Source organism: Natator depressus, chromosome 1 (genome assembly GCF_965152275.1).
Source record: "Natator depressus isolate rNatDep1 chromosome 1, rNatDep2.hap1, whole genome shotgun sequence".
Classification (NCBI taxonomy): Eukaryota; Metazoa; Chordata; order Testudines; family Cheloniidae; genus Natator; species Natator depressus.
In genome coordinates this window covers 38,896,841-38,920,904 of record NC_134234.1, presented here as the reverse complement: position 1 = coordinate 38,920,904, position 24,064 = coordinate 38,896,841, and the positions used below count along the sequence as shown (strand labels likewise).

At 40.7% G+C, this 24,064-nt stretch overlaps 1 pseudogene; it reads left to right on the top strand.

The window, feature by feature from the left end:
- Positions 1 to 1,400: 1,400 nt before the first annotated feature.
- Positions 1,401 to 7,381, top strand: LOC141983414 (E3 SUMO-protein ligase KIAA1586-like; annotated as a pseudogene).
- Positions 7,382 to 24,064: the final 16,683 nt, after the last annotated feature.

Genomic DNA, 24,064 nt, shown 5'->3' with positions numbered 1-24,064 from the left:
CATCCATCAGTTGTTCTATGTAACAGGTGAAATTTTGTTTTGCCTAAACAAACCTTAATTTCAGCAAGAGTTGAGGCAATAGACAATACATTAGACTAAAGGCCCCTCCTTTTCCAACAGAACAAACATCTTTTGGAAATCCATTTGCTGCAGTATTATTGGGGTGCCCCTCTGGCCTTAGTCCCGCTGAAATAAAAAGGAAAAAAAAAGCAACACAAGGATCAACATTTCTATACCTCATGCAAAATAATCCTTCATTTGAGCTGCTTATCTGAGAACCACCTCTTGGATCTCAGGTGAAAATGCAGCCTTCTAATTAATTCATGAAGTTACATTACATTTGATATAATATGGTTTTAGAATGCCTCCACATTTCCATGGTTTAATTGCAAAAAGATTAAGTATAGTTGATTGTGGCAAAGTCACAGGAAAAATAGCTAATTAAAAATCATATGAAAACAACAAGATGATTGGAGGCTGACAAAGCACCTTAAAGCTATTAATGATTTATATTAGAAAAAACACTCCAAAAACAATTTCAGGGAATTGTAAATTATGCATAATCGAGCTTTCATATATACCAGCTGATACACACACACACAGTATACTAACATGTATTCATATAATATAACCTATTTGCAAGAAGCAATAGAATTTTTATGAAAAATAGGTTAAATATATGCTGTATTTTACTTTTGGAATAATTCATTGTCTGTAAAAGCAACTGGTTATAAAATATGTGGGCCAAATTCATCCCTAGTTTGACTCTATTGACGTAAGTAGAGACAAGGGATGAATTTGACTATGGCACAATGTCAAAGATCCCTGGAGATGCTAACAACATTACTGCTATTTGAAAGCACTCTTGTCTTGAACCATCCTCTAGTGGTCACTCCAGAATCTGAAAATGTTTGTGCTGTGCAGGTTGTCTGATTAACCTGATTCCCTGACTTTAAACTAACACGTTCCAGAGTGTAAAGCTTTAGAGCATGTTACAAAAAGAAAGTAGTTTAAAAAACTCCACATTGTTTTGTTAGTTAAAAAATAATCTTCCCCACCTTTTCTGAAAGAGATGCTGTATCCTGCAGACATGCCGAAAAGCATGGTTGTCAAACCGCCAAGATTGTACTGGAGTCTCCAGGAATTAAAGATTAATCTTTAATTAAAGATTATGTCATGTGATGAAACTTCCAGGAATACATCCAACCAAAATTGGGAACCCAACTGAAAAGAAATCGGTCCCCTTGCCATTAATAATATTTGTTTTTCGATAGCACCTACAGGCCCGATCATGGCCCTGTTGGGCTTGGTACTAACAGAACAAAAAGATGGTTTCTACGCTGAAGGGCTTACAATCGACAGTGAATGGATATTTTTTCCAGTGAGTGAAGTACTACTGTATGGAACGTGTGTTCTTCCTGGCCCGTTATTCTGGCCACGTCACTACCTATCTGCTCTATTTTCGTACTGCATCATCAACTTCCAACAATGCCAGCCTCAACCATCAGCTTCTTCTAGAACCATCTTCATACTTTCTAATGTGCATCCTCTTATCTGTGGGACACCCTCCTACAAGGTGGATCAGTAAAGCCACTACTCAGACACCGCTCACTTTGCCATGACACCTATAGAGTCCTTTCAGCTGATAACAGCTTGGCAGGCAGCAAGCTAAGAATACTTCCACTGCAGGGCTTATCTAGAACAACAGAACAAAGAACCTCTATGCTTAAACCACACACAGAAAGTCTATGAAAATACAGGCTCACATTGCTGTCTCCTTCTCTCCCTTCCCTCAGCCCCCAGCCCGATTTATTGGTTTTACCTATATGTAATATCTTGTCTTAAGCGTTCACAATCTTAGTTTAGGGACTCAATCTTTTACTTGTACAATGTCTAGCACAATGGAGCCCTAATCTATAATGTAAATAATAGTAATTAATGACTGTTCAATGTCAACTTCAGCCATTTATTTTTTTAAATACATTTCCTTCCTATTTTATTAATTACACCTTAGTTTATTAAGGCTGAGAGAACTGTAAACATCTATGTTACTTCCACCCGTAAAACAACTGTGCAATGAGTTGACCAGTCCTTAGATACCCCAGTGAAGGATGTTGCCTACAGAGGTGCAACAGAATGAAAACAGGCTGCCCAGCACCACTTTTCTTTGTGCTTATTCATTGATCGCTGTCTTATTGTCTTTTCTTTTTCACGCTTTTAATTCACCTTCTCTGAAAGTGTCTGCAAGCCGGGGAGTGGTGCTAATATACATCCACTGAGGGACATTGTAAAGTTTTAAAATGGTGATTGGGTGTTTGGGAGGGGAATGGCAAAGTGCTCCAAGCTTCCATGAGCTCACACCTCATATAAAAGGTGAACAAGGGATTTTCTCACCCATGAAGTCCCAGGGCTGCTGTCATTCATTGAACGGTTCCTATTTTCATTGCAAATATTTCACTATAGTAAAATGGGTTTGAAAAAGTTAAAATACCATCCATTCCCTCAGCCCTAGAGGTGGTCTCTGCCTGTGCAGGGTCAAGCAACGTTGGTGGGTATTATGGGATGGAGAAGTTAGCACTGCTGCTTGTCCACGATGTGTGAATGAAATTCATACCTGTGGAAAGGGCCAGCAGAAGTCCTGTGCACCACGTCTGTAAGCCCTAAAAATAGGGCTTAATTTGGATTTAGTTGGTGCATAGACCTTGTATTGTCACTCTGCACAGGGATGATTTTCTCCCTGAAGGAATAGAAGACGTCATTCTCCAGTGCTTTTGCTCTAGCACCTTCCAGGAGAGTTACACTCACAAAATATAAAAATAAAAGATCACTTTGTGGTGAATGTACTGAAGCCACATTTCTACAGAATCCACTCTGTCCTCACCGCAGCTGGTCCACTAAATTACCCACTAAATTATATGCGCGCAGGGAAAAAGTGTGCCATTTCAATGCGATACATGTCAGTCTTTCTGATGCTTTGTAGTTTTAGATGTTATTTGAGCAATTTTCTTGCACCTTTTCCTACTGAACAGTACATTAATTACATTATAATGGAGACTGGGCAGGAGGGGCCGTATTTCCAACAGTGATTGAAATGATCTCACATTGGCTCTGAGTATATACTTATAACAATAGTGATATTCAAGCCCTTGTTTTTACAAAGAATTACACAAATACTTAGTTTCACACACTGTGAGTAGTCCCGCTGATGCTAATGGGATTAGTCAGTGCGTAAAGTTCAGCAGATGCATCAATCTTTGCAGAATCAGGTCCTAAACCCTAATCCTATAGAGCTTTATATTTTCTAAACATTATACAAATATGAATGAAATTACTTATAGAAATAGCATATTCCAACACTTCCATGGCCATTTAGAAAGGTAACTGTTGTCACTTTGTTGCACATCATGGCCACAGAAATCAGTTCTTTCTACTCTAAATCTCTGTGATCCGAGCTCAAACAGAATGTCCCCAATGACTACTGAAATGTTTCATTCTGGAAATGGTGAAATGAATTGTTTCCAAACTTCTTACATTGTTTTTCCAACCAAAACAATTAGCGAAATCAAACAGAGCCGTGAATTGTTCTGATGGATCCAATTCTACACTTTTTGGCCAAAAAAACCCCCGGTTTTGCACAAGAAAATGTCACCCAGCTCTACCAGGGACTCAGTTGAGCAAGTCTTATTCTGTCCAGTAGAGAGCAGTGCATACACAGGGCCTGATCCAAAACCCACTGAAGACAATGGACATCTTTTAATTGCTTTCAATGAGTTTTGGATCATGGCCAGACATGCTAGCCAGTTTGTTACAGCTTTGTTATTTGGCACACAGATTAAACTTGCTTCACTGAACTTCTGAACTGAAACAGTGTATAGTAACAGTGTGTGTTGGGGAAAGCGAGAAAGAAAAATTTGTGAAGAAATCATTATTTTCTGTAGTGGGGAAATGGAGAGGAGGGGATTTGTGGGTGATAACTCTTGGTCCTTGTTAAAGTCAACCTCAGAGGAGAAAAAAATGGGTTCGTCTTGTTTTTCTTCTTTATGGTGTAACTTTTTAAAAATGAAGATGGAACCTGGTGCATACTCTACCAAACTAGCAACATCAAGACTTTATTTTTTTTATTCCCCACTCTCCATATCATCTCCTCCTGCATGTATATATGTATATATGCAGGAGGAGATACTATTACGGAGGTCTTGTAGTACACATATTAGATTGTATGGTTTGGGGGGCAAGGACTGTCTCATTTTGCTGTATATAAAGCACCATGCAGATCTATGACCCTATATGCAAAAGTTAAATAAATGCTACTGCTTCTTAAAGCCAAAACAATAAAGCTGCGTCTCAGTGTCTGAATGTGAAATGTCCCACGAGTATGTCTGAGACTAGAAAGCCAGATAAAGCAGCAGTTTAATCAGGTTAAATATCTAACATAGGCCCAATTCAGCAAAGCGCTTAAATACATGCTTAACTTTAAGCACATATGTTATCCCACACATACTCAGCAAGCTACTTAAGGAAGTGACTAAGTCCCATTGCAGTCAGTGCTGAACTGGGACCTGGATGACCTATACATGCTAAATTAGAAATCATTTATTAGTCCTAGTCCATAATGTGGACTGTTTGCTGCATTCTTTTGAGATTCAAACACCCCATATACTTAAGTTAGAAAGTCAATCACTGTGAAAGTACTTTTAGCAGGAGCCATATAGAAAGGCATTAAGAAGCAAAATGCAAAGTCCTATTGACTGACTGATTTCATGGCATACTGTCATTATAATAGTTCCACAATATATAATCTGTAGAATGGCTGATATGTACTGACAGCCCACACACTGCAGTGGTTTCCAAGGAGATGTTATAATGTGTCATGTCAGTGTCTTGTAGGAGTATGATGCAGGCTCCATAAGCCACTTTTATATTTCCACTGCTAGAGCTTTATGAAACTATCAGTTTATATGCAAACTTCTCTTCAGTCTCCACTGCAGATGACGATGCATATTCTGGAATATACTGGAATACTGTATGCAAGCAGTTCTCAAAGTGTGGGTCACGACCCCACACATCTCCTTGTAGTCTGTTCATTTGGCTGTGTCCAAACTCAAATATGTGCGAATAAGTCAAAATGCCTGGCCGTAGTTGCTAAGGAACTGCAAAGATTTCCCAGAAATAAACAAAGGTAAGTGTTGTTTTCATGATTGAAATCTTTCAAAGGCATTGGACTTCATACATTTATTCGTGCTGTTTTACCATTTTCCCACGTTTTTTTGCCGCAAATGCATGGACGTGATCGGAGCTATGCACAAACTTCCGGTATCCTGATCTGAATGATCTCCCGTTTGCCCGTTTGTCGAGTCACACTGTCAAGCACATTGAAATAGTAGCCATATAATAAAAGTATTAATTTTAAATAAACCAATCTGGTAAAAAAATCAATCCCAAAATGTCACTGTCTAGAGGTCTAAAGCATAAAAGAACAGCGACTTCATTTAAATCTGGATGGCTGGATGAGACTATAGAGATGGTTACACCAAAGTCACATAGCGTAATGCTTATTAACCTTCGTGAAATATTCACATATTCACATATGATGTATATATTGTTGAGATGCCAGAGCTTCGGGAGAATTTTCAACAGGAAGAATGTGGAACGATGTATGGAAGTTGGATTTCTTAAAGTGTCATCTGTCAAGTAAGTCTCATATAGATGGTGTAACAAGACTTAGAAACCAAAACCCTTCCTTATGGAGTGGATTGCTTAGCATGATTCTTGAAAGTCCAGCTGAAAAGCAGAGGAGGCAAATTATCTTGAATGCAAGTGCTCAAACCCAGAAGAAATCAAGGTACTTATTGACAGTGTGTTGTTATCTATTAGAATGAACAGCTCAATGCTTTTTGTTCAGGATATTAATGACCATATGGAAAAGTAAGTGCGCATACCAGCGAGCTGGAGAAGTAAAAATTATGCTTTTGAATTTCTTGTAATTATTAACTGCATTGTCCAAAATGACCTCATGCATGAAATAGCATCGGCAATGTTTCATACTCTAGCAGTTGATGAAAGCACTGATATATCCATTAACAGATACTTGATACTCTACTTTAAATATAGATCCATAAATTCTGCAGACTATAAAACTTCATTTGGTGGACTATTATGATTGCAAGAATGTGATGCTGTTTCAATAGAGTCTGCAATCAAAGAATTTTATAAGAAACACCAACTTGATCTAATGTAAATGCTGATGTTCACATCTGATGGTGCCTCTGTGATGTTGGGCAAACTCAGTGGCGTGGTGGCTCAGCTGAAACGTGACATTCCACACTTAGTCCAGCAACATTGCGTTGCACACCGGGAAGACTTGGGGATTTCCGATGCATGGAAAGAGGTCAAACTGATAAGAGACATCTATACCTTAATGAGAACTGTCTACACAGTGTTCTGTCGGTCATCCAGGAGAAAATGCAAATTTCAGGAAATAGTGGATGCTTCTGAATGTGAGTTAGTGGCTTTCAGGCCATTCAGTGGAGTGCGCTGGTTATCTAGGCACTTTGCACTTGGAGCAATTATTCGCAACTATCATCCTCTTCTGGAATATTTTGAGCAAGACAAAGATACTGATCCAGTTTCTAAATACTGCCACAAAAAGCTGAATATCATGGAATACCGAATAACATTAGAAGTTTTGAATGACGTTTTGTTGGAGCTGGCTTCACTATCCACGCTGCTCCAGAAATGGGGCCTTACATCTCTTGAAGCATTTCACCTTGCCCAAGGTAAACTGAAGAAGATCAGAAGACAGTACCTTGGAGATTCAGTCATATGGAGTGACAAAGTTAAGGCTCTCTTAGATATGAGCTCTCAAGAAAATAATGAAATTGATACCAGTTTCATAATAACTTTCATAAACATCTTGTGTGCACATTTGGCAGACAGATTTCCAGAGGATGAAGTCCAGGAGTGGTCCGCTTTTGATTGTGAAGCAATAGTTAAGCGTGACTTCAATTTTGGAATTCATCAGGTCAAATCCTCATGTTCAAAATACAAAGACTTTATTGCTGAAGAGATTGTTATAGTCAGTCAGTACAATGACTTCAAGTTTGCAGTAGCCGAAAGAATCAAAAGCCATTTGGTTTTAAGTTTCCCAGATATGGTGACATTTGCTCACCAGAACGAACAGTTTCAGGAGCTTGCAAAGTTGATGGATATTGGAGGAACATTCCTACCATCAAGTGCAGACTGTGAGCATGGCTTTAGCTTAATGAACACTCTAAAACACAAACTACAGAATCATTTACAAGTAGATCATTTGGACATGCTGATGTGTATTAAGAGTTACCATCTGGATGGAGGACTGATAGATCTGGACAGTTTATATTGAATTGGCAAATGAAAAAGATCGCAGGGAAAAACAGTAAGGTTAGTTTAGCAGTCCTTGACATTTCGACCAATAAGGAAATTAAAATGCATTTGTAATTACATATCTTATTCTTGGCTGATAATCATTTATTGATATTTTTTAGGAAAATTTTAAATGTAAAATGCAAACTCTTGTTTTTCTTTTTTTACTTATGATGTCTCTATCTGAAAACCCATATAAATTGACATAATGGGCATATTTATTAAATTGTCTTTATTATATGTTTATCAAAATCTTTTCGGACATGTGTATAGAATGAAAGGTGAAAGTGGACACCAATGGGCAGAAGCCTATGGACTGATAATGATCATGATTAATATGTGCTTGATATATGCTCGTGATTGTCTATAAAAAAGATCATAAAGCATAATGCTTAAAACTAACTTCTGCTTCATGAAGAATGGTTAAATTTCCTTTTTCTAAGTATTTTAAAATGACATTTCTAAAATAACATGGTGTAAAACTATTATTATCACAAATTGCAAATTAAAACTTTTTAAATGTATAAGCATTTTACTCGCTTGGGAGCATTTGCCTCATGGTGCACAAATTTGAACTCTGCTTCAAAAATTTGCACAGAAGACATTTTTTGCACACACGGCCTGTCAAAAATTAGAAGGAACATCGGTCAGGACCCCATTTTAATAGGGTCTCCAGGGCAGGCTTAGACTTTCTGGGACTCAGAGCCGAAGCTGAAGCCTGAGCCCCACTGCCCACGCCTGGGTCTGAAGCCATTGGGTTCAACCTTCAGTCCCTCCTCCTGGGGTGGTGTAGTGAATTTTTGTTGTTAGAACAGGGTCGTGGCGCAATGAAGTTTGAAAGCCCCTAGTATATGCAGTTCTGGGGCCCACATTTTAAAAAGATGTTGAAAAATTGGAGAGGGTTCAGAAAAGAGCCACAAAAATGATTTGAAGCTGGGGAAAGTGCCTTGCAGTGGGAGACTTGAAGAGCTTCATCTGTTAGGCCCACATCTGTCAGGAGAGTAGAGCTGGTCAGAAAAAGTTAGATGGAATCCTTTTTCACTGACAATGCAGCTCGATTGAATCAAAGCACTTTGTGAAATTGACAAATTTCATTTCAGAGGAAAAAGGGAACAAAGTTCTGATGATGTGCAAACATTCTGTTCTGACAACTTTAGCACAAAGTATTTCAATTTTTCCTTTCAAAATGACATTTTCAATTTTTTTACTTTGTATTAATTTTATCAATCTATAGATAAATATATATAGATATACATAGATAGTCTACATTGAAGTGAACTTGTCAAAACTAAGTATTTTATCAATCCAAAACAAAGGGTTTTGGGTTTTTTCCAGAGAGTTTTAGAATTTTGAGGTTTTATTCCCAACTGAAGCAAAACCAAATTTCAAAATCCTCCATGAAATGGAATTTTTATTCTCTGTACAGTTCTAATTGATTGTACTGTGTGGTGTCTTAACCGGAAGAAAATGCCAGGTACTGCAGGGCTCTTTGGGCTGGCAGAGAAAGGCATACCAAGAACCAATGGCAGGAAGCTGAAGGTAGGCAGGTTCAGACTGTAAATGAGGTACAAGGTTTTGGCAGTGAGGGCTGCTGACCACTGGAAAGGACTGCCAAGGGAGGTGAGGATTCTCCAACTCTTGATGTCTTTAGGTCAAGACTGGATGCCTTTCTGGAAGCTATGCTTTAACCATACACAAGTTATTGGGCTCAATGCATGGGCAACTGGGTGAAATTCTATGATCTGCATTATACAGGTGATCAGACTAGATGATCTCGGGGTCCCTTCTGGCCTCAAACTATGAATCTGTCAATGCTGCATTCATGCTGGTCAGGGAACTCCGCCCATTGGCATCACTGTATTTTTTCGCCCAAAGAATGAACAGAGAATATACAATAGACATCTACAGTGCAGGTTAGAGAGGAAAATGTCTCTCCTCTGCTTGCAGGTTAAAGAGCAATTGGGAATTTGCACTAATTTTCACTTTCTCTGTGGAGGCTTGCATTAGTTCTGCACTAGTTCTTACCTCTTGAGTACAAATAGGTCAGAACTATTTTCATGGGCTAAATACAAGTGAGGCATTTGCTAAGGGCTAGACTGTGACCTGAACTACATGCCCATGCAAAGAGGCAATGGGGAATTAGAGCTCCTTGTACATGGATTACCCAGATGTTCGGCCCAGGTGCATAGGAGTAAGCAGGTGCTGCATGTCTGTTTGCTTCCCTCTGGAGCAGGTGGTTAGGGAGGAGTGGGGAAACGGGTCAGTCTTGGCCCTACCCTCTACTTGGTGGGCAGTGCATTTCAGCGGGTGTGGGGATGTCAGAATTTCCTGCTGGTATAGGACAACAGCAAATTACTTGCCCCAGATCAAGGAAGAAATAGGGGAGAAATTATTACTCAGAAACGAGTCTAAGTCAGTGTTTCCTCAGGGCTATTTACCAGCTACTTTGTAGCTTACACACCACCTTTGCTTAAGGCTCTCTCTAAAATCACAATTTAACCCTACAAGAAAAATGTCCAGCTATCATCTCATCTAGTCTACTCTATAATATATTCTGCACATCACCATGGTATCTGAATGCAACAAAATAAGCATTAATAAGCACAAAAAAATGGGCGGGGGGCAGCTTTCATCTACCCAAAAGATGACTCCACCCTAAATCTTGCCCACCAGGTTCTCGGGATCATAATAGTGCAGTAGCACCAAACATTACCAGTTTTGCTCTCTAAACAGCAAACTACCTATCCAGCCTTCCATTTTCAGAGGTTTGTGTTCAAGAGGAAGAAGGGAGGCTCCCAATATCACACCAGGTGTACAAACATCAAAATTAAAAGCAAAGAAACAACTCAGACTTGAATATGACAGGGTCTGATTCTCTTCTGACTTACACAGGCATAACTCCATAAACTTAAATGGAGTTACTCCCAACGTACACCCGTGTAAGCAAGAAGCAGAATTAGGCCCACAATATATGACCTCAGAGTTCTGCTGCCTTGAATAGGTCCCATGAGTGGGACTCTGGTGTCTTTTAACGTCCCTGTTTGCGGAGTCTCATTTCTTATCTCATTTTACAGAGCCCAACCATTCTTGTAACCCTGGAGTTAATACTGAACAAGCATCCTTTCCCGAATTTAAGAGTCATCAGTCCTCCTCCCCGAGTTGGGTTATAGCCCAAACTTTCTCTCTTCCCAAGTCAGGAGTCCCTCACTCTCCTCCCGGACCTGGGTTATGATTCAGGGCAGCTGTAGCTCTCAGTCAGCTTCCCTCTGTCTCCTTTTTACCTATATATACAGTGTCCAACTTCTGTTGGTGAGAGAGACAAGCTTTTGAGCTACACAGAGCTCTTCTTCAGACCTTTTCACCTCACTGGGTCCTAATTATGAGTGAGAGAAGAATGTACTGTGAGATGGAAAAAGAGGCTGTGTGGTTAAGGCTCTAGATTGAGTCAGGATTTGAATTCAGGCTCTGCCACCAATTTCCTGCGTGCCCGACAGCAATTCACTTAATCTCTGTGTCTCCGCTCCCCATCTGTAAAATAAGGATAATAATAGTTCCATTTGCCTACCCTTTTCTTCCATATCTATTTAGGTAGTGAGCTCTTTGGGGGCAGGGACTGTCTTTTACTATATATTTGTACAGCACCTAGCACAACAAGGCCCCAACCTAAGTCGAGGTCTCTATTCATCAATGTAATATAAAAAATAGCTAATAATAAATGAAAATTATTCTAACCTCTCTTTTTTAAACAATTACAACCAAAATGGCTGAAGTTTGGCATTTTAAACTTGACATGAACATAGTCCTCTCTGGGGATTTGTGACTTTTTTTATTTTAAAAAACCTTACAAAGTCTAGAATTGTAAAAATCTAGGTTCTAAAAGCAATGCCACCCTGCTGCATTATTATTTCCTGTTACTGTTTTCAGTTAAATTTGTAGTTATATAGTCTAAAATGTATACAATAAAACAAACAACAAGTGTAATATGACCAAGTTAACATTGCTTTTTGGAAATATAACTTTTGCATTTTCCTGTCTCTCAATGGTTTTGAGACTAAATACATTTCCCCCATTTAATTGTATGCTAAATAACATCAAACTGCTGCTAAGTGAGAGCAATTTAAAACAAAAATAACTAAAAACCAACCAACAGCTATAAAAATAACTCCAGTGGGTAGAGCATGAAAGACTTTCTATCATGATGATTGAGGATTAGCAGGTTCATATAATCTTCTGTACTTAAATGCAGTATTGCCAACCCTGAGCATTCAAAAATCACGTCAGGCGCCCAAAATCTTGAGATTGATTCTTAAAAATCATGAGACTTTATAAATTTGCCCATACTTCGATTGTGGGATGATTGTCAAATAATTGCAGCTGAGTTGCGGACAAGACATGGAAAATAGTGGAAAAGTAATAATATAGTTGCAGTACTTAATTAATTTAATGAACAAATTCATTGCAGTAATTTGGAAAACCCAGACAAGGCCTATTTGTTGAAGAAAAGATTGTGGAACTATAGAATCACTCAAGTATTATATCATGCCTGCTAATTTTTTGATAACCAGACATTTTGCTGATACTATATTACCAAACCCCAGCCACTATCAGCTCGGATAGATGGGGTTCTACTATACTAATGGGGAAAAAAGTGTGTTGCAAACCTCAAAATGTATGCAAAACTGTGGCCTGTGCAAAGTAAGCTATTTAAATCAAAATTGCGATTGAAGCCTAATATTATGGGATCCGCAATTTTGCAAATTAAGTATGACCTTATTTATAAATAATTTTTGGTCTTTTAACATTTGCTTTCTGAACCTTTAGGTTGAACTCACTTTGGACACTTTTAGGTTTTCTCCACAAACAAGAGAGCTAGAATGTAGGGCTTGTCTACATAGTAGAGTAATTTGCACTATAGGGATGTGATTTATAAAATGCACTAGCATGTTGCACATTAACTGGTCCATGTAGACCCTGTTGGTGCACAGTAGAGGTTCCCTAGTACCCTTTAACATCGTGCTGAAACAGCATGAACAGCATCTACCCAGACCAATTAATGCACAACACATTTGTGCGCTTTAGAAATCACTCCCCTGTAATGTGGATTACCCGACCATGTAGACAAGCCCTTAGTTTTTTGTTTTAAATGAAAACTGGCATTCTCACTTGATTCCAGGACATGGGGCTTTAAGAAAAACACCAAAGACCATGAAACTCATGATAAAATTGCAACAGTCGGTAACACTGTGGGGCTCAGGAGTATCAGGGGGCCATTTATTTTCAAAATTCATGCACTACAATAATTTCAGTTTCAAATCCTCTGAATTTCAACACACTTCAGTGATTGGTTGGATTTTATACCATTTGGTTGCTTTTAGGATATTATTTGTCCAACAACTGCAAAGCTGACTGGCTATGGTTGGAAGGATGAGTGATGCACCTTAGCTTTTTCAGGACTGTTGCTTAGAGGATGAAGATTCCCTCTGACTTCAACGGGTGTCAGCTCAGTCCCAAGATGCATAGTATAGAAGTTCAGTATTCTTGTTTCTTCCTCCTCTCTTTTGCAGTAACAGTGCATGCTCTATCTGCTTGATTCACTGTTTCATTACATCTTGTGTAGTCATTTACACTGGTGCAAAGTGAGTGAAAACTGAATACCAGTACCACGGGGCAGCCTTATATACCCCCGGGCACTGATGTAAATGATTATACAAGGTGCAGGGCAACAGAGATCCAGACCCCGAAAGCTCTATATTTTAAACTGGATACAAGGTGATTTTATATCTTCCTCTACCCAATGGCACTGTTGGTGATTGCTGTTTCTAGCTTTAAGTTGTCAGGGCATCTCATCTGTTTCAGTATTGTGGATACCTCCGATGCTCTGTGTTAGAACACATGGGATCAAAACTCTCAGGCCTTGACTTTAATAGGAAAAAAAGTGTGTTAGCTAGTAGGAGTTAAGAAAGTGTGGTATCAAACACGCAGTCAAAACCTAGTGAAGACAAGGGAGTTTGCAGTTTTCACGAGTTAACAGGTTGAGGTAAAGACTTTGCGGCAGCTTCCTCAACCCGCTAACTTGTGTGAAAACTATTTGTGTGAAAACTTGTCTTCACTAGGATTTTACCGTGTAGTGGTTACCATGTTTTAGCTAGCATGAGTTTAGAAAACATCTTTTTTCTTAGTGAAGATGTACCCTCAAAGGTTCTGACCCGTTTAGGGAAACCGAGGGCTTCTTTACACACCTCTGATACCAAACGGTTATTTTTGAGCGTACCGTGGTGTGTTCCAATTGCATTCTTAATTCTGTGACCACTACTATAGTGTGTTACAGCCACGCATTTCAGCGCTGATTCATTTCTTCTTTATAAGCCATTGCATCTAATATGGGATGCAGGGCTAGTTCTAGGCAGCGTCACTGAGAACTGCAAGGCTTGGTTTAATATTCATTTTGCGTCTGCCTAAAATTACTTTGCCTTTATCTCTAATGTAAGCCACGTGGCTTTTTTCTTTCCTTTGTGTCCATCAAAAATAAATGCATTTAAAAAAACAAACAAACATTTTGGAACCCTGATATTCATCAGGCTCTGTTACTATGTTTCTCTCCAGCCCTAAGGACTTTAATCTCATTGCTAATGCAATTAGCAATGGTTTTTAATGTATTTTTTATTAAATGCAAAAGACTGTTAATGGCATGTTAAATCTGCCCAGTTAAGAACAGAATCAGGAAAATGTAGCAGTGTAGGTTAGTGCAGAGAGCACTACTCTGGGACTCATGAGACCTGAATTCTATTCCTAGCTCTGTCACTGACCTGCCATGTGACCTTGGGTGAGGTTTTGTGCCTCTGGGTATATTTTATGGCATACATTTTTAATGATTTACACAGGAGTGGTGCTGGGGGGGACCTGTGGGAGCTACAGCCACCCCCAAAATTGCCTTAGCCTCCCTGTAGCCACCTATAGCAGCTGCTGCTCTCCAGCCATCCAGCTCTAAAGGCAGAGCAGAGGGAGCTGTGACTGCTAGTCAGGCATCCAGCTTCAGCAGCGGCAGAGAAGTAAGGCCAGGCAGGGGTCTGGGGTGCCCGAGAACAGCCCCCAGCCCATATCCCTGCCTGCCGGAGTGCACCACCCCGGACTAGTGAAGGGTCAGGGGCTCTCCACAGCAGCCTGGACTGACCTGCTTCAGCCCAGGCTCCTGGGCCCTGCTCCCCACAGTCCCTGCTCCCTGTGGGCTCTGCTAACTCCAGAGCTGGGTTCCCCTGCCCAGGCAGCCGTTACCGGCTGCGAGCAGCCAGCGCCCCACACTGTTTAGCTCCTGCTTCTGGCCTCCAATCTGACCAGGGGACAGAGCCATGGTGGGGGTGGGGTCACAGAGAGGGGCACGGCCTTGTGGCCAGGGGGGCACAGCTCCCCCATTTTCTGTTTGGCCCACTTCAGCCTCCCTCCCCGCCCCACACCGGGAAGAGGCTGGTGCCCCCCCTGGATTTAAACAATAATAACAGCATTTTTAATAAGAACTACAGGAACAGACTAAACACGTGCACTAACATTACCATTTCCTTCATTTTTGTTGCGTTAACAATTTTTGCTTTAATGGTCTAGGTTCTTTTTTTAAAAACAAAAGACAAAAATACTGTTTGCTGTGCATATAAGGCACTTGTTCTACAGCTCTTGGGCCTGTGGGTTTCACGGCCTTAGCTGGCTTCATCAGCTGGGAGAGAAGATAGTGCAACTGGTGCAAAAATCCCCAGTGGCAATTATGCGGGGAGAAACACCCATTCATAACCCTTCTGGAGAGATGCCAGTTCTGTCTGGAGGAGGGGCATATATTTGGGACCCTACTTCTGTCCATATCTCCCATGCAGCTGCTTCAGAGTGATTACTATAGCCCAATGCTGTAACCACCATGGCCGGAGAAGTATAGATGGTAACTTGGGGACAGAGAGCTTATTAGCATGAGTTTGTTGCCTCCCATGCCATAAGTGACTCCACGACAACCTCCCATAGAGCAAGTGTGGAATCACTCTGTGACAGCTTCTGCCACGAGACGACAGTGTTCTGGGTTGGTTGGCCAAGTCCAGAGTTGGGTTAGATGGCAGTAAAGGTCTAATGGGCCTTGTACTCCCACGTTAATAGGGTCCTTTGTGTGTGTGATTTGCCTCTTTTTTCCAGCTATGCACTAAGAACCTGATCTCGCAGGGTACCGAATCAATGGGCTTTAAGGGTATTTGGCACCTTACAGCCTCAGGCCTTTAATTAGTCACACACTTAACTATCCGCTCACACATTCAACGTGCATCAATCTGTAGTGCGTACATGTAGGCTTAACACAATTTGCTATTGCTCAATGCACAGTTTTCATATTGTCAGACCTACTTACATCAAAACCAATTTATTTTCAAGCCAAACAAAGTTTTGAAAGAGGGCAATCTCAGGCTTCAGCTTCTAGCTTTGGTTTTCTTTCTATAATGGACACATATTTTTCATCACACACTCTCCCACAATAACTCAAAAACAGATGAAAGAGCTTTGCTCAAACTCCCCTCTCCTTTTAAAAAGCCCCAAACCAAACACCCCAGGCTGATAAGCATGGCAAATATCAACCCATAGACACATTTTTCAGAAAGTCATAAGCATGTGAAAACAGGTTATAGTTAATACTTCTGTAACCTTAAGGAGCAGTTGTGAGCTGCCTTACTGGTCAAGTAAAGTGCTTCTTTCCCCTGTGCATGGACTACCTATCTCACAGGAAAAGGAGGAGAAAAACAGCCTCCATGGGCTGCTACTCCCCTTCTCGTGTATGTGGGTGGGGAGTGGCAGGACAGACAGTGAACAGGGAGAGCCTTGAGCTGGCATGCGAACTACAACACGTACAGGGCTGGTACAGATTACTTCCCCCTGGAGACTGGGAGAACCAGGAGCTAGATTAGGAACTGGATTGTGGCACAGTCTGCTCCTGGGGAAGTGCAGCTATGTGCTGCCCCTTGCTCAGGGCTTGATGCAAAGTCACAATTGTGCCCTTAAGTATTTTGTCACCTTAACTACAGTGGTTACCAGGCACTGCTAGAATGAGGCAAATGTAACTTTGTAACTACTGAAAATTAATGGAGGGGTTGTTTTGTTGAGGGCACTGCTTGAAATATGCTTTGGTGACGTTAGGATGGGGTTGATATTAGTTGTTTGCTACAATGGGTTGGGCTATGTCAACCCCGCTGAGACAGGTCTGGTGGGCTCTGCAGGAAGCAGTCTGCAGGCCTTCAGTGGGTATTGTTTCTATCAGCATGTTCTTCAGGAAAGTTCAGGTAACGTTTCTCTCTGCTGGCTACTGTTTTACACGCAGTTCTGCTCAGGCCTTTTGCTAGAACACAACAGTGCAGAGGCATGTGACCTCTTTGGAGAGCTGGGCAGTCTTCCTCCAGCATCTCCTGTGCTTCATTTCAGAACCCAACGTACTGCCATGAAAATCAAATGCTTTTTCTGTTTCCAGCTCTGCACTGCATCACTCCAATTTCACGTTTATATTTTTTAAAAAGTATAACACTGCAGCTACAGTGCTTAAGTAGACAAATGTTAATCACTGCACAGCTGTGTAGATTCTTGTCCCAGGTGAGGAGTCCAGATTCCACAAAATCTAAAATTTCACTGAAGGGTTAACATTTCTTCCATTGCAAAGATAAATTGATCATGTGAGTCTAAATTTCAGGAACTAGAGAGTGCTATGATGCTACCAAGTGACTTGGAGGGAGCTGGCAACTAAGCCATATGGTCTTGGCTGGAGAGAAGAGAGGAAGAACTATTACTCAGTCATGGACTTTGGGGGAAGAGAAGAGACAAGCCCAGCAACTAAAGGACTGGTGAAAGTTAAGTCCACAAGACCAGGCTGGCCCATGGCAGAGCTAAATGTGTCCTGTGTGATGGACACTGCACAAACAGGATGCAAGTGTAACCCACATGCCTGATAAGGAGAGAGCTCTCTTAAAGAGATCTAGAGAGATGAAGGTGGGGTGTGTGCGTGTGGAGGAATGTGTTTGCCTCATTGTTGCTCTGCAGATGCACAGTTAGCATTCCATGCCCAGAAGTTTCTGGAACTGGGTGTGGTAGTTTTGGGCATGCTCAATAGGCTTCCTGTAGCTGGATTAATAGACTGCACTGAGGGCAAGTAGTCAGGGCAGTTGCTTTACGAAAGGACAAATGACCTATGTGCTGGGCTCGGAGAAGTTTAACCGCAGAAGCAGACTGTTTTCCCCCCTACCTCTGGAGTGTTTTATACCATGTTAGTGATATTGTTAACTTTCCAACAGGGAAGCACTGGCAGCGTTTGTTATAGAAAGAGGAAATTGAGAGAGAAAATTAATTTTTCCTTTTAATTGTATATTCTGAATGTTTGATTTTTTTAGCTAAATTGTTTTAGTCAAATTGTCTTAACCAGTGTGGTTCACAAGCTCTTTTTTTATTTAAATGCAATCATAGGGAAAAAGTCATCTATATTTTGCTATTCTCAGTTTTGTGTTTTTCTTGTAATGGGGTTATTCATTTATGCACGTAAGACTGGTTGGTTAATTAGCTAACTAGCTAATTGAGTGATTCCACAGTCCACCAGAGGTTCCAATGGCAGACTTCTGCAGACAACAGGAGGGATGTTTTTGCTACAGTGCTTTTGACTCAACAGACTGTACAGAGTTGATGAACAAACACTAACAGTGTCTCAGGTAAACTTGTTGTGTTTCTGTGAGGACTGACCTGTTTAGATTTAATTTGTTTTTTTTTATATTTATATATAACTGTGAAGCTACTGTGTGTGGATCATGAAGTAGCCTCATTTAGTAGAAATTAAGCTATTATCTTTATTCTTATAAAGTTGGTACTTAGGATTTAAGTTCATTTCTCTTGTTCTTTCTGGGCTTCGTTGTGAGGAGGCTGACCCTGTGCAATCCTTGCTGAAAATCCCCAGTGGCTGAATTCTGGGTCTCCCATGGACTTTGTCTAGAAGTTGTGTTGAAGCGCTGGGAGAGGGATAGTAAACTCCAGGCCACTCAAAGTTTACACAGACACTAGGAGAACTGATTAGATGACGTGGACTCAAGTGCCAGCAATATGCAGATGACACACAGCTCTAGTTATCTTGCACTGCATATGACTACCAGAGCATTAACACAAAGGTGGCCCAGTGCTTGGGCGAAATCAGCACATGGATGAAGAACAGTTGGCTCAAGCTGAACCTGAGTAAGATAGAGGTGATGCTGGTGGGCAGAGAATAGCACTTTGGAGAGCTTGCGGCCATGATGCAGTCGTCCTTGGTTGAAGGTTCACATCCACAATTGGTCAGTTCAGTCTGTAGTTCAGGAGTGCTCCTGGATTCTTCATTGACATTAACCTGCAGACTACAGCAATGCATGAACACCTGGACATGAAGCCATCAGTCTTTAGGAAACTCCAACTAGTACAGAATGCTGTTGTATGTCACCTCAGCAACACAGGCTACCACAAGCAAAACAAACCTGTCCTACGCTGGCTTCCCATAGAGTATCAAGTCTTGGTCTCAGTCCTTATCTTCAAGGTGCTCAATGACCTCGGCACAGCGTACCTAAAAGATTGACTAAAGTGGTGGCTTTCAACCTTTTCATTTACAGACCCCTAAAAAACTTTGAACAGAGGCGTGGACTCCTTTGAAAAATCTCAGCTGTAGTCTGCAGACCCCAGGGGCTTGAAAACAGCTTGAAAACTGCTGGAATAAAGCTCTGGGACAATGACCATGGTTGACAACTCTGCTCCTCTGGCATAATGGAACTTTCTGCCATAAGAGTAAAACTTACCTTTGCAGGAGACAGAGCTTTCTGGGGTGCTGGTTTGAGACCATGGAATTAACTCTCACTGGAACTAAAGACCATCACAAACCTCACCACTTTCCACTCCAAGTGCAACACACATTTCTTTGCTCTTGCTTTCTCTAATGAACACAGAGCAGCCTGAACATATTTATTTTTTAAAAATAGGAAAAGACTCTATCAAAACACTATACTGTACCCACGCTTTCCCTCCTGGAGAGAGGTTGAGAGAGAACCACATGTGTCAGCTGTTAGTCACATCTCTTAATGCACTATGCAAAAACACTCCGATAGTATGGTGAGGAAGGCTGTACCAGAACCTGAAGAGAATAGAGAGACTTTTTCTACTGGCATTCTCCTCTCATGTGTTGAACAAAAGTGTATGGGGAAAGGGGCATCATAAATGGCTAAATCAAATAAGGAGAGTAAGAATGCAGGAAACTGGAGGGGGGAGGGGAAGAGAAGGAACAAAAAGTAGAGAAGACAAATAGTTTTTGCAGGAAAAAACAGCTGAAACAGTATATTTATTTCACTAGTTCTTTTTAAACAAAGATGTGTTGAGGGTTCTATTTTTATTGTAATAATCCCTGTTCTCATCCCCCCCTTTTATTTTTTTTCCTCTGTCTTCAGCAGCAGCTTCTCTTTTTCTGATGCATCTTTGTCTCATCTCTCCATTTTCTTTAGGGTTGATATAGACTTTCGTCGTCAATGGTTGTCTGGACCAGAGTGTTCTTCAAGTCCTGCTCTAGTCTTTAGAGTTTACATATGAGTGAAGCTGTAATTTTCTCTGTTATTATGGGTTTTATTTTATAATCCTCTAACATTTTTTGGATTAAGAATTGCAGATATTTTTCAGGGGACCATTCCCATGGACTCCCCTGGATAAAGCAGGGCTAGGACAGATTTTCCTTTAAGCCTAGGATTCACCATTAACAATACTTGCCTACTCCCACCCTTAGGGGGAAAAAGAGAGAATTAATCATCCCATAATTTGAAAAATTGTAAGAGGAACATTTTATCAGTAATTAAATTTTCAGCACTATAGCTGGAGATCTCCTTTCTGGATGCAGGAAGTGAAGTCCAGAGGTTACTATTGTCTGTGGATGGTACTGAGGAATCTTTTTATGAGAATATGGAATTAGGATACGTGATGGGTCTTTAAAAATTGCTTATGAAATGTACTGGAGTGAATTCAAACTGGAACAGATGCAAATAAGGGATACTAGGATGATCGGGGAATGGAGAGCCTATTTTATGAGAGGAGGCTGAAAGAGTTTGACTAGTTTAGCCAAGCAAAATGAATGCTGAGGGGGGATATTCGTAGATTCTACGACCAGAAGAAACCACTGTGATCCTCTAGTCTCACCTCCTGTATAACAGACCATAGAACTTCCCCAAAATAATTCCTAAAGCACGACTTCTAGGAAAACATCCAACCTTGATTTAAACTTTTGTCAATGATGGAGAAAAATATACATCTTATTTCCAGTCTGAATTTGTCTAGCTTCAGCTTCTAGCAATTGGATATACCTTTCTCTGCCAGATTGAAGAGCCATTATCACATATTTGTTCCCCATGGAGATGCTTATAGACTGCAATCAAATCACCCCTTAACCTTCTCTTTAGTAAGCTAAATAGACTCAAGGAGCTCAGTCTGTCACTAAGGCATATAAGGCATATTTTCTAATCCTCTAATCATTTCCATGGCTCTTCTGTGAACCCTCTCCAATTTATCAACATCCTTCTTGAATCGTGGGCACCAGAAGTGGATTCAGTATTGCAGCAGTGGTCATATCAGTGCCAAATAGACAGGTAAAACCTCTCTATTCCTATTTGAGATTCCCCTATATATGCTCTTTTGGCCACAGTGTCACAATGGGAGTTCACATTCATCTGATGATCCACCACAACCCCCAAACCTTTTTCAGAGTCACTGCTTCCCAGGCTAGAGTCCCCCATCCTGTAAGTGTGTGGGGCCTACATTCTTTGTTCCTAGATATATACATTTACACTTAGGTGTATAAAAAATGCATACTGTTTGCTTGTGCCTAGTTTACCAAGAAATCCTGGTTACTCTGAATACAATTGTTCTCTATAAACAAGTCAAGGGAATAAATAGCAGGAAGGGTGCAGAGTTATTTAAGCTAATGGACACTGTTGGCAGAAGACCAAATGGTATAAACTGATCATAAATACATTTAAACTGGAAATTAGAAGAAGGTTTCTAACCATCAGAGAAGTGAGGTTCTGCAACAGCCTTCCAATAAGAGTAGTGGGGGCAAACAACCTAACTAGTTTTAAGACTAAGCTTGATAAGTTTCTGGAAGGGGTTATCTGTGAAAGTGATAGCAGTGGCCTAGACAATGACCCAAGAGGTCCCTTTCAGTTCTATGTTCCTATGACCGCAGTGGGAAATAGTCTCTTTGTTTATAGAATACTGTGTAGACAAGAAATGTATAGAACAAGCTTCCTCACTTTACCCCAACAGTGTAGGTCAACCCTAGAAGGGATACCTTTAGGGGTATCTTCATGCTGATTGACTCCTTGGCCATTGTTTTGAAAATACCAGTGAAGACACCACTTGTAGTAGTGGGTGGGTTTTTTTGTTTTTGATATGGGCATCATTGCACTAGCAATTGAAGAGAGCCTATCAATTCATCTAGCTTGTAAACATTTAATTATTAATTTAATCAGTCATACATGTTATTTATTTGATTTTTTTTAATTGAAGCATTTGAAATAGTACATAGAAGTAAACGAGTGGAGTAGTAGTTGCTCTCTATAGTCACTGTCTGGAGTGCCACTCCTCCAATTCTATCCCAGACTCTCTCTAATCCAGTTTCTTCCCCTTGCACTCAACTGAACCACTCTCACCAATGTCTCAAATGACTTCTTTAAGCTCAGAACCAGTCCATCCTTATCATCTCAATCTGTCAGTCACCTTTGACACAGTTGATCATGCTCTCATTCTTGATGTTGTGTCCTACCATGGCTTTCCTGACTCTGCCCTCTCCTGGATCTCTTCCCATCTCTCGCATTGCTCCTCGAATGCATCATTCAGAAGATCCTCCACATTTTCCCTCCAACTTTCTGTGGTGGTTCCTCAGGCCTCTGTCCATGACTTCCTTCTCTTCTTTCTCTGTACCTTATCTCTGGATAATCTCATCTGCAAACAAAAAAATCAGCAACCATCTCTATGCTGATGACTGATATACTTCTTTACTCCTGAGCTGTCTCCTTCTGTCCAAACTAAAATCTCTGACCATCTCTTTGACATCTCCTTGTGGATGTCCAGCCATCAGTGTAAGCTCAGCAAGGACAAAACAAAACTCCTAATCTCACTCCCTCAATGCAAAGCCCACCCTTCTCTCTCGATCACTGTGGACAATATCACTGTCACTCAGACCCATAACCTGGGCATCTTCCACTGGGCCTTCTCTCTAGATCTTCACACCATCGAGGCTGTGTCTAAATCCTACCAATACTTTCTGCATAACATCCCTAAATTATGGCATTTCCTATCAATCCACACAGCTAAAATTCTCATCCAGGCTCTCAACACCTCATGTCTCAGTTACTGCAACATCCTCTTCTCTGGGCTTGACAAATGCAGTCTTGCTCACTTGGAACTACTCAAAATGCTACTGCAAAGATCATTCTCTTAGTCCATGTCACCCCCTCCTCTTGCATCCCTCCTCTGGCTTCCCCTTCTCTATCATGTCAAACACTGTTACTTCTCTTGTATTTCAAGAACGCTTTATAGCCTATCATTTCTCATATGATATAAAAAGGTCTACTTCCATCTCCAGTCGGCCAATGATGCCAACCTTCATCACCCACTTCTTCAACTTTCAAAGAAGCACCTTCATGCTTTCTCCCGTGCAGCCTCTTATGCTTGGAAGGAGCTCTCCACAAACATCTGCAAACCTACCTCCTTCTTCTCCTTCAAATCCCTTCTTAATTCTCCTTTGCTGTAATGCCTATAAAAAGCTTGACAACTAGGTTGTTGGTGTGCTGAGACCACTGGTTATCATGCTGACCAATATTGTCTCTGTTTTCTTGTGTTCCCCCCATTCTGTATGTATCTATCTGTTGCTGTTTTGTCTTACAATATAAATGTAAGCTTTCTGCCCGGGGTGGGGGGTGGGGGAAGGAGGTCATCTTTTTGTTTGTTGTTTGCACAGCACCTCGCAAAATGGGGTCCTGGTCCATGACTGGAGCTCCTAGGTGCTACAGTCATACCAGTAATAAATTGTAATAACCCCACTATAAACTGACATCTGATATTTGAGCCCAATAGATCATGAATCGGTAAAAAGTGTTTTGCTCTGAAATCTTTTGCCCTGTGAAATCTGATATCTAGGAAAACAGAACTGAAGTGGAGAGTTTGTGCCAGTTAGTCACAAGTTAGGTTAAACTAGGTTGATTGATAACTAGGAATATTCTATGATAAACCTAACCTGGACCTCTGAGTTGGATCACTGAGTTACTATGTAACTGAATGATTGTGACGTGCAAGTAAAAAATGAATGTATGTACTGAATTATTTAGAAGTGGTTGTGTGTTGCACATAGGTGCTCTTCATGGTATCTGTTAATACAATACGTTCAAGACGGCAACTATATTGTTCTCTTCATATTCCCGCATATTTTGGGAAGCCAATGGAATTACACTGGATGTAATGATGTAAGTAAATGAGAAAAGAATCTCTCATGAGTTATTGTGCACTTTGGTGCAATTCAAATTAAAATGTAATGGACCAGAGGACAAGGAAGGTCAAAATTGTCAGTAAAGTGGTTGGTAAATCTAGGGAAGGAAATGTATCTTTTCAGACTATTATCTGC